The 16,104-nt window shown below is 36.6% G+C and overlaps 1 protein-coding gene across 1 annotated transcript in view; it reads left to right on the top strand.

The window, feature by feature from the left end:
* Positions 1 to 16,104, top strand: part of LOC150096475 (ciliogenesis and planar polarity effector 1-like) — a 614,243-nt gene that overhangs the window by 415,841 nt on the left and 182,298 nt on the right. The gene's annotated exons all lie outside the window — the stretch shown is intronic.

The following is a 16,104-nucleotide window of genomic DNA, read 5'->3' as shown; positions in this document are numbered from 1 at the left end:
GCTCTTCAATACATCATTCAGTATGTTTCTCTCTCCATTCCAGTCTCTCCATACAAATGACCGTCATTTATCATTTGGAGTCCTTCTTCAGTTATACCACAGACACTAACCTAGACTGGGTCTAATTTTAACTTGTTAAACTAGGAATTGTATTCTGATGTAAGGAGTAAACACAGTTTAAATTTTATACCTAATATGGATCTTAGCCAGTTTTGCTGAAATAGAGCCAGTATAAGGATGAGAAATAAAACTATTTACTTCTTCATTACTTTGGGTGCATTGAGTGTATTTGCTGAAAAAGAGTTTCCAAATGTTCATTGCTAAAGCCATTCTATAAGAGAATATTTGTTAGAAATATTGTTTGGCTAACTTTTCTTCATCATTATAATAAGATGGCTACAAGTTGATTTTATTTTCTGGAGACGGAGAGTTTTAATTGTCCAGACCCTTCGCTTATTATGATATGGGTATCTCCATACTAAACATTGTTTGCACAATACCTACATTGGCTTGAGTTTCTTCGGCTTTAAATCCAAATAAACCAAACTAGTAAACCAAGTGAATTTATTTTAAATCATCCTGCAGGATATCTACATTATCTTTATCAACTATTTCTTCTCTTAGTTCTACACTGTCAGGCAACTGAATATCTCTACCACTCTCTTAAATCTTCTGCTATATCATTAATATACAAATTAAACAGTAGTGTTCCTAGTATGGAGTCCTAAGGCACTCTATTACTTACCCTCATTTGCCGTGATTTCACTAAGCCACACCCCACCCTCTGATGTCTGTTGTCAACCATACCCCTATCCATGATGCCAGCCTCATATCCATCCCCATTTGCTCCAACTTATGTGATAGTTTTTCTTTCAGTTTTCTCTCTAATACCTTTGCAAAGTCCAGCAGTAAATTTAGTTTAAAATCCAAGATCGGAAGTATACCATTTGTCTGTAGTTCACAAGCAATCCTGATGATGTGTTGAGGTGGTCAAGAAATTAAAAAAATAATTGTTGCCTTTGGCTGCGAATTAGGAAAACATCATTTATATACCGTTTCTATATCTGAGAGGGTATTCTTCTAAAACTTTTCTCAAGTCAGTTTTCTATATTGGAGAATGGGGGAACTAAAGTGACTTGAAAAACCTCTATGTTTGGTCTTTGGAGCAGGGTTTCTATCTATCTATCTATATGTTCACTGGACATCCATAGATGCTGTATGGTCACTCCGATTCTCGGTGACATGCCACACCTGGCCTCACCATGTAGTCCTGTTGTTTGCTTTTCTGGAGGCTCAACTCTCTGAAGATCGGTCACTCCACACACACCATCCATCCATCCATCTCATTGATGGTCTACCCCTTCCTCTTTTTCCAGGAACTTTACCTTCTATTACTGTTTGGAGAAGTCCCCCTTCCATCCTTTCAATGTGTCCAAAATATTTTAACTTTCTGCTGTCAATATCCTTAAGGAGCCATAAAGTTCTACTGCTCTTTTCTAATACCCATTCATTTGTATGCCTTTCAGTATATGATATCCTCAACAGCCTTCTGTAACACCACATCCATAAGTCGCTGTTGGAAAAACAACTGCATCCAAAATTCTCAACTTTATTCCCATGGAGATAGATCCATCCTTCCAGATTTTAGACAAGTCTCTGACTGTTGTTTTAGCCATCCTTAGTCTTCTTTTGACGTCTTCTGAACAGCAATTCTTCACATTAATAATGGATCCAAGGTACTCATACTTGCTGACTTCCTCGATTCTTTCTCCATTAGGGAATCAACAATTAATCAACAATCAACAATTAGTCCTAGTTCTTCCATGTTATTGCAAAGGAGTACCGTATACCTCAGATTACTGATCAATCTACCTTTTATCCTAATTCCGATCTTGAGCTTATCCATGCTTCATGCATGATGTCCTCTGCATATATACTAAACAAGTGAGGAGAAAGTAAACATCCTTGCCTAACTCCTTTTCAGCTTGAAGCCAATCAGTCAATCCAACACCTGTTCTTACTATGGCTTCTTGCTCCCTGTACAAGTTGGCTATCAACCTGATAGTGTGTTGAGGAAAACCCATTCTTTTTATTACTTCCCACAGTTTCACATGCTCAACACAGTCAAAAGCTTTAGAGTAGTCTAAGAAACACATTACCAGAGGGAGTCTGAATTCTTTATATTTTTCTATGATCTGTCTAAGGCAGTGGATCTGATCTCTGGTGCCCTTACCTTTCCTAAAATCCTCTTGTTCCTCAAGCAGCTCTGCCTCAACTTTGGCCTCAATCCTGTTTAGCATGATCTTCAATAAAATTTTGCTTGCATGAGATATTAAACTAATAGTCTATAGTTCTTGCACATCTTTCTTATGTAGTGGTATGAAAACCAACTTCTTCCAGTCTCTAGGCAGCCATGATCTTGTCTCCCATATCCTTGTAATCAATCTATGAACACCTTTATCCCTCCATTCCCTGTGGCCTTAATTAACTCGAGTGGGATTTCATCAGCACCTTGGGCCTTATTGCTGTTAAGCTGCTTAACTGCTCTTTCAACTTCATTTGGAACCTCCTCCTAAGCAGAGGAGGTTCCAAATCAAAATTTTCTTGGAGAGAGGGCTTCACATTTTCTTCATCCACTCCGCTGTACAGTTCTCATATTCTTTCCATCTGTTTTTGATTTCCAACTCTTCTGTTAGTAATGCTCCATTCCTGTCTTTGATGACATTCAATTTGAGTTTAAACTTGTACTTTAAGTCACGAACTAAATAAAACACCTTTTTATAATTGTGCCTCCTCATCTGGAACTCTATCTCTTCACATTTATTAGTATAGAACTTTTCCTTGCCCTGCTTTGATGACTCTTCTGACTTCTCTGTAATCTCTTATATTATTCACTCCCTGTGTGTTATATATTTGTTTTATATGATTTATACTTATTTAGTTTGTTACTATCTTAATCAGTTGTTACTTGATTGAATCCTTTCTTATTTAAAACCGTATTCAATTAAAATCCTACCGGCTGTGCCATTGTTAAATATTTTATTTTTATATTATTTATCAATGTATTTTACTCTTCTTATTATCGTTGTTTAATATACCTGTATCTATTTATATCTAGGACTGTTTCCTCTTTGGATACTGGCAAATTTTTATTATGCTGCGCCAGCCAGTATCCTATAGTAGAAAAGGTTCCTACTCAGGGAGACAATACTAGACTCTTAGCTATTTTTTACACAATACTTTACTTCAATGCTGCTGTATAGATTCAGACTGCAGTCGTAACCAAAATCTATAATTATATTTTCTTTCTAAATCCTTCCCGCCAAAATAGGTTCTATTTTTATAAGTGGTAGTTTGGAATCGTAATCAGGCATGACTCAGGTTTAGGTAAATATGGCATGTTTATTGGAATATGTAAACAGAATACACAAAATTCATACACTCACTTTGACTCAACACTAAATAAAAAACTCAAGTTAAGAAATTAACATACTTTAAATTAAATCAAAGGTTAAGAAACATCGTAAAACACAGTAATTGAAAATTGGGATAGATTGCAAATGATATGAAGTTAAGTAAAATTTCCTTTCTGCAATGCTATTCATATAAAAGGTTAGGCAAACATTCTTATGTTACTCAGTTACTATAAATCCATGTTCTAATCTTGTTAAGTTAATTCTATCACAAATCACACAAAAGATCTCTTCCAAAGAATTCTTCTTACTCTCTCAAAAGAGGTTAACTTTCTAATTAAAGACTGTCCACAGAGTTCTTTAGAATACTATTCTTAATTTCACATTCACAAACAATCTTCTCTCTTCTAATGAATTTTATACACAAAATAGAGTAATTTTACCTTACTGAACTTTTTCCGTGTCTTTCAGCACCATGTGCACGCCTGGTTACGTCTTGTCTATTGGATGTCCATACACCAACGTAGGGGTTACACTATCTTCATTATTTCTGCTGAAAACAGACTAAAATCTTTGCGTTTCAGGAACAACTCGATGGGACTTCTCAGTGACGACTTGATTCTGCTAAGACTGGAAATTTTTACCTTCAGCTCTGTGTAGAATCCATCTCCATTTTCAAGAAAGCCTGCTGTCCAACATCTTATCTTAGCACAGACGCCTCATCCCCCCCCTTTACGCGAACTCCCACTAACTTACGAGCCACCAAACACGAAAAACGATATGACAAGAGAGATCCCTGATACGGTGCTCATCCCCTTATATTCTTCAATAGAGCGCCCTCTTTTTTGGAGTCCCTTTTGCACACGACCCATCTCTTTTCTCCCCTTGGGTTCATCCCTTGCTCTCCCGACGCTGTTATGCTCTTGCATTCCCAGAATTTGCGTCAAAGTACGTTCCATGTATGCTACTGCCGCCAGCATTATGCTGTGCATGTGTAGTTTTATACCTTCCAAGAATTATTATTTAGTAACTATTTGATGACTCACAGTTATTTTTACACAGCTTAAGTGAGGCTTAAATTAAATCAGACTATCCCTCTTTTAAGACATACTCTAAATAAAATCTTATTATGATCACAATAGCTTAAATATATGGTACATGAAATAAAGAATACAAATTTTATACATAAAGTGAAGGAAGTTTCACTTTAAATTTCAGCTGATGTGCAGGTATTTCTCTTTGTTGGTGAGTTTAATATGTTGGGATTCTGAATGAATGATTTCTTTGCAAGATTCCTTCATTCAGGATCTAACATTAGTATAGAACTTTTCCTTGCCCTGCTTTGATGACTCTTTTGACTTCTCTGTAATCTCTTACATTATTCACTCCTTGTGTCCCTTTACCAATTGCCTTCTTTTGATTAGTTCCCATGTTGAATCTGATATCCATGGATCTCTTGGTCTTCTTATTGGGCCGAGATACTTCCTGGCTTTCTTCCCAAAGCATTTCTGGTGAGTTCGCCTCATTGTCTCCCAAAAATCATCCAACTGAATTGATGTTTCTTCTGTGAATCCACTAGGAATTACTCTAACATCTATCCTAGTGGGATGTGCCTGACTTTGAAGTTTTCAAAGTCTTAGTCTTACTTTGGCTCTCTTACTAGCTGATGGTCTGTACGACAATCTGCTCCAGGACAAGTTTGCACATCAGAGATGCTTGTCTTCCACCACTGGAGAGAGCCAGGATGTAATCAATCTAGTGCCTCGACCTATCAGTGTTAGATATTTAAGTATAGGTCCATCATGGGTGTTTATTGAAGCAGGTGGTATTAGTAATAACTAATCTGTTAGCATGGGTAAATTCCAACAGTCTTTCACCACAGATGTTACGATCCCCCCAGAACAAACATGCCACACTCTGGCCTAACTCTCATACTCTTTCCCACTTTTCCATTTAAGTCCCCTAAGATGTAAAGTATGTCTCTCTCTCTCTCTCTCTCTTTGGTAGGCAGTCCAAAAAAAGTTTTTAAGTTTTCATAGAATTCCTCACTCTCTTCTTCAGGCCTATGTTTCTAGACTAAAAATAAATTAAAGAGTATATAAAATTGATAAAATTTGAAAAACAAAAAAAAAAACTTTAGCCCACTCACAGTACATATGTAGTATAAGTTTACTAATAACCTTAGCTATATAGATATAAGATATAGATTAAAAGAAAGAATATAGATTTGCTAATACAAGAGAGAGAGAGATTGACAAGATGGCTGTGCACAGGCTAATATGTAGAATATTATTATTATTATTATTAAACAAGACCTCATGGAGTCAAAGACTCATCTAGGAGGTCCTTTTATCTCACACACATCTCATCATACCGCGTCTTAAACACGTTCAAACTCCTTGCAGACACCACACTCTCAGGCAAGGCATTCCAATCACTCACAACTCTGCACGAAAAAAACCTGCCTCTCACTCCCCTACTCACACCCTCCTTATACAGTTTCCAGGGATGACCTCTGGTTCTCCCCTGATCTCCCACTATTCTCTGTAGAACTTCTCCACCATTGATCCAATAACAACCCCTTACCAACTTGTAGGTCTCTATCATATCTCCCCTCTTCCTTCTCTCCACTAGACTCTGCAAATTACATCTTTTCAATCTTTCCTCATACTCGACATTCCAGAGGTCAGAAACTACCTTAGTCAGTCGCCTTTGGACCCTTTCCAACATCTCTTCATCCTTCTGAAAACCAGGTGACCAAATCTGGGCACAATAGTCCATGTGTGGCCTAATCAAAGTCTTATACAATGGAACAAGAATCTCCCTACTTCTACACGTCAGTGTCCTCCGCATCATTCGCAGAAGTCTTTGTGCTGTCTTCACAATTTTGGCGATGTGTCCCCTAAATTTTAGATCCTTATCCACTATCATCCCCAGATCTCTTATTTCCTCTACTTCCAACAATATATTCTCACCAAGCATAAATTCTGCATCCCATCTTTGTTTTCCAAATTTTAAAACCTTACATTTTGCAACATTGAACTCACATCCCCATTTGCTTGCCCAATCACTCAATTTATTCAAGTCTTCTTGCAAGGCCACAACATCTTCACTACTCTTTATGGTTCGTCCCAACTTTGCATCATCTGCAAACAACTGAATATCTCTATCCAAATCTTCGCCAATATCATTAATATACAAGTTAAATAGTAATGGCCCTAAAACAGATCCCTGAGGCACTCCACTAGTGACTTTCCTTTTCCTGGATATTGCACCCCATACACAACTTGTTGATACCTATCAGATAGCCAGTCTCCAATCCAATGCACTAATCTAATATCCAACCCCATCTGCTCTAGTTTGACTGTCAACTTATCATGAGGTACTCTATCAAAAGCTTTTGCGAAATCCAAGTATATTACTGTGTATCCTTCTCCTCTGTCCAAGGAAGCAGTCACTTTATTGTAATAAGTAAGTAGATTACTAAAACACGACCTCCCTTTAGCAAATCCATGCTGTCCATTTCCTGTCTACTCACCATCCTTCTCTTTCAAACGTGCACTCGCGACACAATCTGGCACTTTCTGTCATCAATTTCATATTCGCATTCATCAATTCCTCGTTCAGGTCACATTTCGCACACCCTTCTTCCATTTGCATTAAACATCCACAAATCATTTATGTAATCGAAGGAATACATATAACAGACCTCACACTTAACGAAACGACTGAAATCTAAATTAAAATCATGGAATGACAATGCCGCCGCCATTTTTTTTTTTTTTTTCTACAATATAGAATCATTGTACTTGAATTACAAAGATGTTATACAATGTTTAAGAAGGGCCATGAAATTTTTTTAGAGTATTTATCTTTTAATATTGTGAAAGGTTCACTAGTTAGAACATTGGTTATAATAATCCACCAGTAGGTAGCATCTGGAAGCAGTTCCTGTGTATAGAGAGCTTTATAAATGAAGTTGTTTAGTTTTAGAAAGACTAGTAATATTAGATAGAATAATACATTATATTGTGGTGTTAATGAGACTTAAGATAAATTTGTCCTTAAATATATATATCATATGGTATGGTCAGTTAAATAACATGCTACGTGCATCAATACAAAGCAGAACAATTGGTACAAAATATCATTGTTCCAAAGCATCAATATATTATTATAACAAACATTCATGGATCCATCATCAACATTAAACCTTAAATGCATTCACAACATATTCAATTAGTTGCATATCGTTCACTGACCACATGCCATATGAAAATCTACTCCTCTTATCTTATTCATATGGGGTTACCTCATTCCTCCACATCCCTTAGGACTGGTTGAGCCCTCCTGATGAGAGGAGTGAAGTAGGTATTTTATGACTGTAGATCGGTGTGTGTTCACAGGCTGGTTTGTCTGTTCTGAGGGATGAAAAACCCAAATTTCCAGTTGGAAAAAATCCTCTACCTCTGTATGAGGCTAGCTAACTCACTTTTAGTCAAAAGAGACCAGATAAAGGTTCCTCATGGTATGGACAGGAATCGAACCAGGTCTTTCTGACCTAATGGCATCATATATGCTGACTGAGCTATGGAGGCTCATTATCTATTCCTCACTTTCCACTTAATGGCACTTGTACATCCATCTTCATCCTGTGTATAATCTATTCTGTATTAATCAAGTAACATCCTCACAAACTAAACTTCATTGTTTCTGTAATGTCTTTCCTACCAATTCCCTTAACTCTTCTATTAATATTTTTTCATCTACTCTCCATAATCAACTGTCTAGAATCTTGATATTGCCTTAATTTTATCATGCTCTCTCACTTTCTCTCAATATGCTCATTTTCCTCATCACAGAGAATACTGGATGAAAATTTTCTACACCCAGAGTCCATGTAAAATATGACTAGTGCGTTTTACACTAGTCATTATATATATACACTATGCAAAGGTATAAGGCACTCCAAAGTGCCAAACCTTGCACATATTAACATTAAAACCGTAACTCATCCAGACAAAAAGTCTGTTAGTATTCCTGGAGAGTGTTGACATTATTAAGCATTTCTCCTTATAACTCTATCCTCCATGACTTAGCATCATCATCAGCAAACAAATCAATATCCCCTGACATTCTGTGTGAAAAATATCATTAATAAATTTAATTATAAGTTACTTAATTATGATTAAATATAAATTTAATTATATAAATAAATTATATTTTTGGTTTAATCCTTTATCCAACTGTAAGTAAACAAAGTTTGCACTTGAAGTAATTTCACGACTGGGCAACTCATATATAGAAGCTAATGACTTCATATCACTTGCCTTAATATCCCATAATGCAAAGCACATATCCTGATGGACATATTTAATGCTATGGATTATGGGAAGGATCACTACTCATACCGGTTTCGACCTTTATTGAGGTTTGTTAAAGGGCAGGGATCCCTCTCAGAGTGATCAAAAAGATCACTATTGATCTCATTGAGTGACCCTAAAGGATCAATACTAAACTCATCACTCCAGGATAGGAAACTTGGCAGTGGTTCCCCTCAGTGACAGGCAAAACCCCACCACTGAGCCTTTCTACTCCCCCAGGAAGCAAGCATATCCATAGACAAACATTAATAAATGTTATCAGTAGCAGCAACCCAGAGATTTCATCACTGGGAGCCAGACTCAGAAGGGATACCAAAGTCGAGTTAATGGAGAAGTCATTTCCATATACAAGTTGCCAAAAGGTGTCACACCTTATTAATAAAATACTCTGGATTTGAGATAGATGTTGAAAATTTTTCCACTTGGTTATACTATAAATTAAAGACACCAAGAAATTATATTCTTGGTTTAATCTTTATCCAAGTGTAAGCAAACAAAGTTTTTTGCATGAAGTGATACTAAGGTAAGTGATGTGAAGTTTTTAGCTTCTATATGCGAGTTGCCCCAGTACTGGAAATACTTCAAGTGCAAACTTTTGTTTGCTTACATTTGGATAAAGGATTAAACCAAGAATATAATTTCTTGGCATCTTTAATTTATAATATAATTAAGTGGAAAAAAACAACATAAGAAACCAGTTGCATGCCACTATTTGTTATTCTTTTCTTTGACACTGTTTCCTTCCCATACACAACTGACATTAATGCTGACATTATTCAGAAATTGAGTTTCCTCCTCTTCTTTATTAAAAACATCTCTAAAACAACTCCCATGTCAGGTGGAACAGAGCTCTCCACTTCTTTCTCTCTCAAAATTCTTTCTTCAAGAACACTGTTCTTGTTCTGGTTTCTTTTTTCTAGATCTTTTTTTATCTCATCTTTCCACATTTTCTGTCTTTTGCTTGATTTCCTCCCTTTAGATTTCATTTCAGAATTTCTTCTTAGTATTCTTCAAATTCATTCTCATTAGTATGTTCAAACCAATTCAAACAAAAGTTCACAAGAATTTCTTTAATACTTCTAGTCCCAAACCATTCCTTTTTTTTTCTACATGTCTTATTCTGTTTTTCCTTGTTTTCTTATTATTATTATTATCTTAAAACCCCTTAAAGTCACAGAACTTATCTAAGAGGTCTCTTTTGTCAGAACAAAAGCACTGTGCCTTAAACACATTTAATTTTCTGCAGATGCCGTGCTTTCAGGCAATGCATTCCAATGATTCACAACTCTCCATGCAAAAAAACTGATTCTCACTCTCTTGCTCAGACCCTCCTTATACAGCTTCCAGGGATGGCCTCTTGTTCTTCCCCAATCTCACACCATTTTATGAAAAGCCACTTCAATGTTAATCCTATAATAACCCCTTACAAATTTGTATATCTCTATCATACCATCCCCTCTTCCTCCTATCCACTAGAATCTGCAAATTACATCAGCTCAACCTTTCTTCATATTCAACATTCCAGAGATCAGAAACTATTTTTGTCAATCACCTCTGGACCTTCTCCAGCATCTCTTCATACTTTTCAAAAATGAGATGATCAAATATGTGCACAGTAGTCCATATGTGGCCTTATGAGAGCTTTATAGATTGGAGCAAGAATCCCCTTACTTCTACAAGTCAGTGTCCTCTGCATCATTGCCAGAATTCGTTGTGTTATCCTCACAATTTTGACAATATGTACTCTAAATTTAAGTTCCTTGTCCCCCCATTACCCCAAGATCTCTTATTTCCTCCACCTCCAACATTATACTACCAGAATAATTATGGATTTATTAACTGAAATGAAGTCATGATGAATTGTGATATAGGAAAATCAATTATTTAAAGTTTTTTTTTTTTTTCATCGTTTTCCATTTTTTTTCCCATACTTATGGATCATCAGTTCTTTTTAACAGTGGTTTATTAAAATAAATAATAATTTCATCATTAGTGTTTTACTTCAGCTGATTCTACTCTCAACTGCATGGGGATACACTAGCAGAGGAGAGGTGATACTGTCAAAATGCCACCATAATTTACTCCTTTAAGTTAACCTTGCTAAGAATTTATATTGTTGTTCCTTTATTCAAGTGCAAGCAAACAAAGTTGGCATGTGAAATATCTTCCCAACTACTTTACGTTTATGTAGAAGCTGGCTTCACATTTATTTCCTTAGTGTTCCATATTGCAAAGCACACATCCTTGTATAATGTATTATGGGAAAGACCACTACTAGATCGGTTTCTCCAACTATCTCTAATCCAGAATATTTTAATAAGGTGATAAACCCATTTCACTGCTTGTATATGGGAAATATCAGTTCTGCATTATTTAGTCTTGCTATCTCTTCTTGGTCTGGCTCCCACTGATGAGACAAAGATTGAAACCGGTCTGGGTAATGGCCCTTCCCATAATGTGTAGCATTATACACATCCTAAAAGATGTGTACGTTTCATTATGGGATACTAAGACAATTAATGTGACATCATTAGCTTCTACGTACAAGTAGCTTAGTCGTAAAGATATTTCACACACAAACTTTACTTGCACTTGGATAAAAAATTAGACAAGAATATAATTTCTTTGCAAATTTAATTTATAAAAAAATTAAACAACTTTTATATAATTTACTTCTGTTTTTCTTTTCATCATTATGATTTCCCAACAGTCTCACCTTTTATCAAAATTCCTTTATCAAACAATAAAGGAATGATATCAACTTTTTCATCTCTTGATATTTCTGAATCATATTCAGAATTTTCATTAATTAGAACACTTTTAACATAATGGAAAAAATATAATTGGAATGCTTGAAAAATACTGGCTTCAGTATTGGATCTAATTATGGAAATAATTTAATATAAATTGACCTATCACTGTGACCAGCTGTGTTTGTAAGATACTGCAGATCTAAAGACTCTAAGATATAGCAAGTGCCAGACTTGTTTATATTTAGAAAGCAATGATCTTCTCTCTAATATGCAGCATGACTTTTTTTAGATATTGTTTAATGTTGGGCCATTTGGTCCATTTAGAAGAAACATGTAGGAGAGATGCTTTCCTAAAATGAGAACATCTAGTTTGTCAATGATACTGCATGGAAATCTGTTATGTTAACTGGAGTAAGTGGGGATGAATATGAAGCTGGTGAATATGATACACAGACAGCAGTGTGGTATATGGTCATGCATAAGGCTTGACAAATATGCTTGCCTACTAGCCCATGCCGAGTAACTGCAGACTGGATAAAACAGAATATTTAATAAAAAGTTAATAATTTTCTAAAGAAAATCTTTTTTTTTTTTTAATTTAAGAAATCACAGAAGAATATACATAACATAAAGGGCCATTCCATTGACAAACACATTATTTTTGAAAAGTCAGTTTTGTGTTTATGATTCTTCCTATTCTTAATACAGGGCAATCATAAAGTTGTGCAGCCGGAAGTTTGAATTTGTTTCCAAATTGTTATAATCTTTCCTTACACCACTAGATGTCATCATCATGTTATTACAAACTACTGGAGATGCTGAGTTCACTGTGAGTTAAACAGGTTGTTCTCATTGTAACTTTGTTCATTGTGGAACTGCAGTGTCTTTACCCCAGCTGCAAGTTTTCATTTTGGAAAGTTATTTTGCTAATCGTTCTTGTGCATGTGTTGGTGAGGAATTTCGTGAGAAATATTCATGTACGGCAGGCCCTCAGAAGCTGACGATAATGAGATTAGTGCAGTGTTTTCAGGAAACTGGATCTGTTGCAGATAGGAATCACTCCAGAAGACCACCCTCCATTTTGACTGACGATAAAAAGGAATGAAGTGAAGAGAGCACTGCAGCAATCCCCAACAAAAAGCCTCAGAAAATTTGCCATGCATTCATCAATGTCGTATGGTAGTGCTCAGAAAGCTGCAAGATGGTTACACCTTCATCTGTATTGTGTGCACTCAGTCCATGAACTGAAGGAACCATATAAAGACTAACGAATAATCTTCTGATGGTGAAGAACGTGGTATACAGATGCTTGATCCAGTTTTCTTCAGTGACAAGGCCTTAAATCCACTGATTCACCGTCGTTTCATGAAAATGTTTTGCATTCTCAAAAAAATTGGAGTTTGGTGTGCAACATCATGCATCGTACAGTCAGATTATATCAAGACCTCATCACAGTGCGAGGCACTCCTTGATGTCAGCGAATTTCATTGTTGGTTCCAGCAAGACAGACAGTGCCACATGCCACACATGGAATTGTACCATACATATTTTGCAAGAATTTTTCGTTGACACCGCTTCATCTCGAAAGAATTGTGGCCTCCAAGATTACCAGATTTATCATGCCCAGATATTTTCCTTTGGGAGTATCTCAAAGGAGTTGTTTATTGGATTAATCCTCGCATACACTGGATGAACTAAAAATCAACATTTCAACAGCGATTGAAAACATCAGTGTGCAGGAACTTCACAAGGTGGCATAGAGATACTTGTTAAAGCCTCTCATACAGAGGAATTGTTCTGCAAACAATAATAGAGCACCATTAATCACTTTATGGATCTCCTATTGACTTTGTGAACCATCGTGTAAAAAAATGGTGTGTGTGTGTGTGTGGAGGGGGGGGCAGGTAGTGCATTTTAGTTGTGGTGAGTAGGATTTTGTTGAGCCTTTATCATTCATCATCTAGGAAGAAAGCACATAAAGCAGTGCGATGCTATAGGGACCACTCTTATTTAACTGGTATGTTAATGATATTATTTGTTTTGAGGGTTTGATATCCAGTTGTTCTATGATAATCCTAAGCTGGGAAGTATGATCAGTAAATAAAAGGATTTAAATAAATTAATAGAAGCAAGAATACATAAATGTGATATCGAGATCCAGCAGTAGGGTTTGATTAGGCTAACAATTTGGAAAAAGGATATTAATCGGCCATTGTTTTAAAGTATGTACATAAATTATGCACTTTGAAGTGAAAGACTACCAGCTATGTTATATTATTATTTTTTTTCTAACCTGCATGAAGTCACATGACTCATTGTGGGGAGTCAACACAAATTCCGCTCCTTAAACTTATCCACTGTCTGCACGTTCACCGCCCTCTCAGATAAGGCATTCAATACTCTACCACTCTCCATGCAATAAACTTACTTCTTACCCTTTTAATCACCACTCCCTTTTGCTTATTCTAGGGATGGCCCCTTGTCCTTGCTTCTTCCTGTCTTTCTACCATATGGAAAATCTCAATGTTACACAATAATAACCGTCAATAGCTTAAATGTCTCAATCAAAAACCACCTTTGCCTTGTAACCACCAAACTCTGCAGTCTTCATGCCCTCAGTTTGTCTTCACAATCAACATTGTACAGTCCTGATATCAATTTTTTTATCTGTCTCTGTACACCCTCCAAGATTACTTTATCCCTTTCATCCCTCTGACCAGATCTGTGCACAGAAATCCAGATGTGGTCTGATCAAAACTTTAAAAAATATGACTAGTACACTTTTATCTCTTGGGGTCAATGTTCTCCTCAACATTACCCCAGTTCTCTGAGATGTTTTCACAACCTTTGCAATATTATTATTATTATTACATAACACCTCCAGGGAGTCCAAAGACCCATCAAGGGAGGGCACCTATTCTGCAACTCTTCGTCTTCACCAACAACAATTACGTTCATCATCTACACCAACGCCATCTACTGCCGACCACCACTAACATCACAGACAATCACAAACATCCATGCCCATGACGGGAATCGAACCCGCAGCCTTTTGGCTGGAGAGTGGATCCAGACCGGCTGTATCTTACCTTACCTTACCTTACCTAACCTTCACCAAACTTGACAGTTGGAATGATTCTGTCATGTCAGAACCATTCCCTGAGTAATCTCCAGATCCAAACATGACCATCGGAGTGAAACATTTAGAAGCATAATTCATCACTCTAAACAACTCCTTTCCAATCATCTGTGGTGCAGGAATAATGTGACTGACAGCACCGACCCTCCAGTGCTGACAGTGCTTGTTGATCTCACTAACTGAGCTCAACGAGCACTGTCTCAGAATCTTGCAAGTCATCAGTGGCAGACCTTGTAGTCAACGTTGGTGCCCTCCCAGGGCAGTTTCCTACTGTGGTAGCACTATCAACTTTCCATCTATGAAACACAATCAACTGTGGATTTCACTATACTGAGACAGGTAGCAATGTTCAGAAACACCACTGATATGACACACAGCTACTATTCCATGTTGGAAGTTTGATATTTCAGTTGAATGTGGCATCTTGATATCGAGTACAGTGCAATACATGCAGCACATCCCACCTTTTATTACCAAACTTATGCAGACACTCACTTAATATTGCATGTGGTATGAACTGAAATTTGCATGGCACATATGTTGTCCAGATACTTTTTCACCATAGTGTACTCTCAAAGCCTTAAAAGTATTATATCTCCACTGAGATTCTCCATAAGAAGTCACAATTCATCTCTTATCATGAGTAACACTCCACCACAACATTTATCCTGCCAAAATATGTTATACCCTTTGATTTCTATCCCTGTTAGAGACATCCTCCTCAGTTAACCAAGTTTTACTGATACCAGCAACCTTTGGTGAGGCTGAAACAATCAGTGCAACAAACTTATTCCCTTTATTTCTAATGCCCCTAGCATTTGTATACAGAAAAACCAGTGTATTGCCAGTATTCTTATAGCCTTAATTACTCCCCTTATACTTCACCTGGCAGATTATATGGATGGAAACAGACTGAAAGAAACTGATGCAGCTACAGATATGGTGGTGATAGTGGACAGAGAGTTAAAGTTCAAGGTCATTTTACAGAAGTGGAGATAATAGTTGAAACTGTTGGTCATATGTTAAGAAATACACCAATGAGTAGAGACAAGGAAAATATTTTCTCCCTATTTCTAATGCATTGATAACTGGACACCTATGGAAATATATGGCACATAAGAGGGGGTCGAGAGTTAGAAAGTTAGAAAGATTTAATGATAGAGTGAATGTGTGGCGAGGTTCAGAAGGTGAATTGGATTAGATGAAGCAAGAAATGAAATGGATGCGGAATGAAATTAAGAGAATTCAGGTCAAAACTATTAAAATAAATCATGATGGCATGAAAGAGATAACAAAAGATGAGCGAGTGGCGTTGTATGGCGACTCCATTATTAAAGGTGTGCTAGAGGATAAAATGCACAAGGTATGTTTTCCAGGCGGTAAAATGAGTAGAGTGATTGAGGCATTGAATATGA

The sequence above is a fragment of the Typopeltis vanoorti genome, chromosome 18 (genome assembly GCF_054136105.1).
Source record: "Typopeltis vanoorti isolate ZY-2024b chromosome 18, IOZ_Tvanoo_1.0, whole genome shotgun sequence".
NCBI classification, from domain to species: Eukaryota; Metazoa; Arthropoda; class Arachnida; order Uropygi; family Thelyphonidae; genus Typopeltis; species Typopeltis vanoorti.
This window is presented reverse-complemented; position numbering and strand designations above follow the sequence as displayed.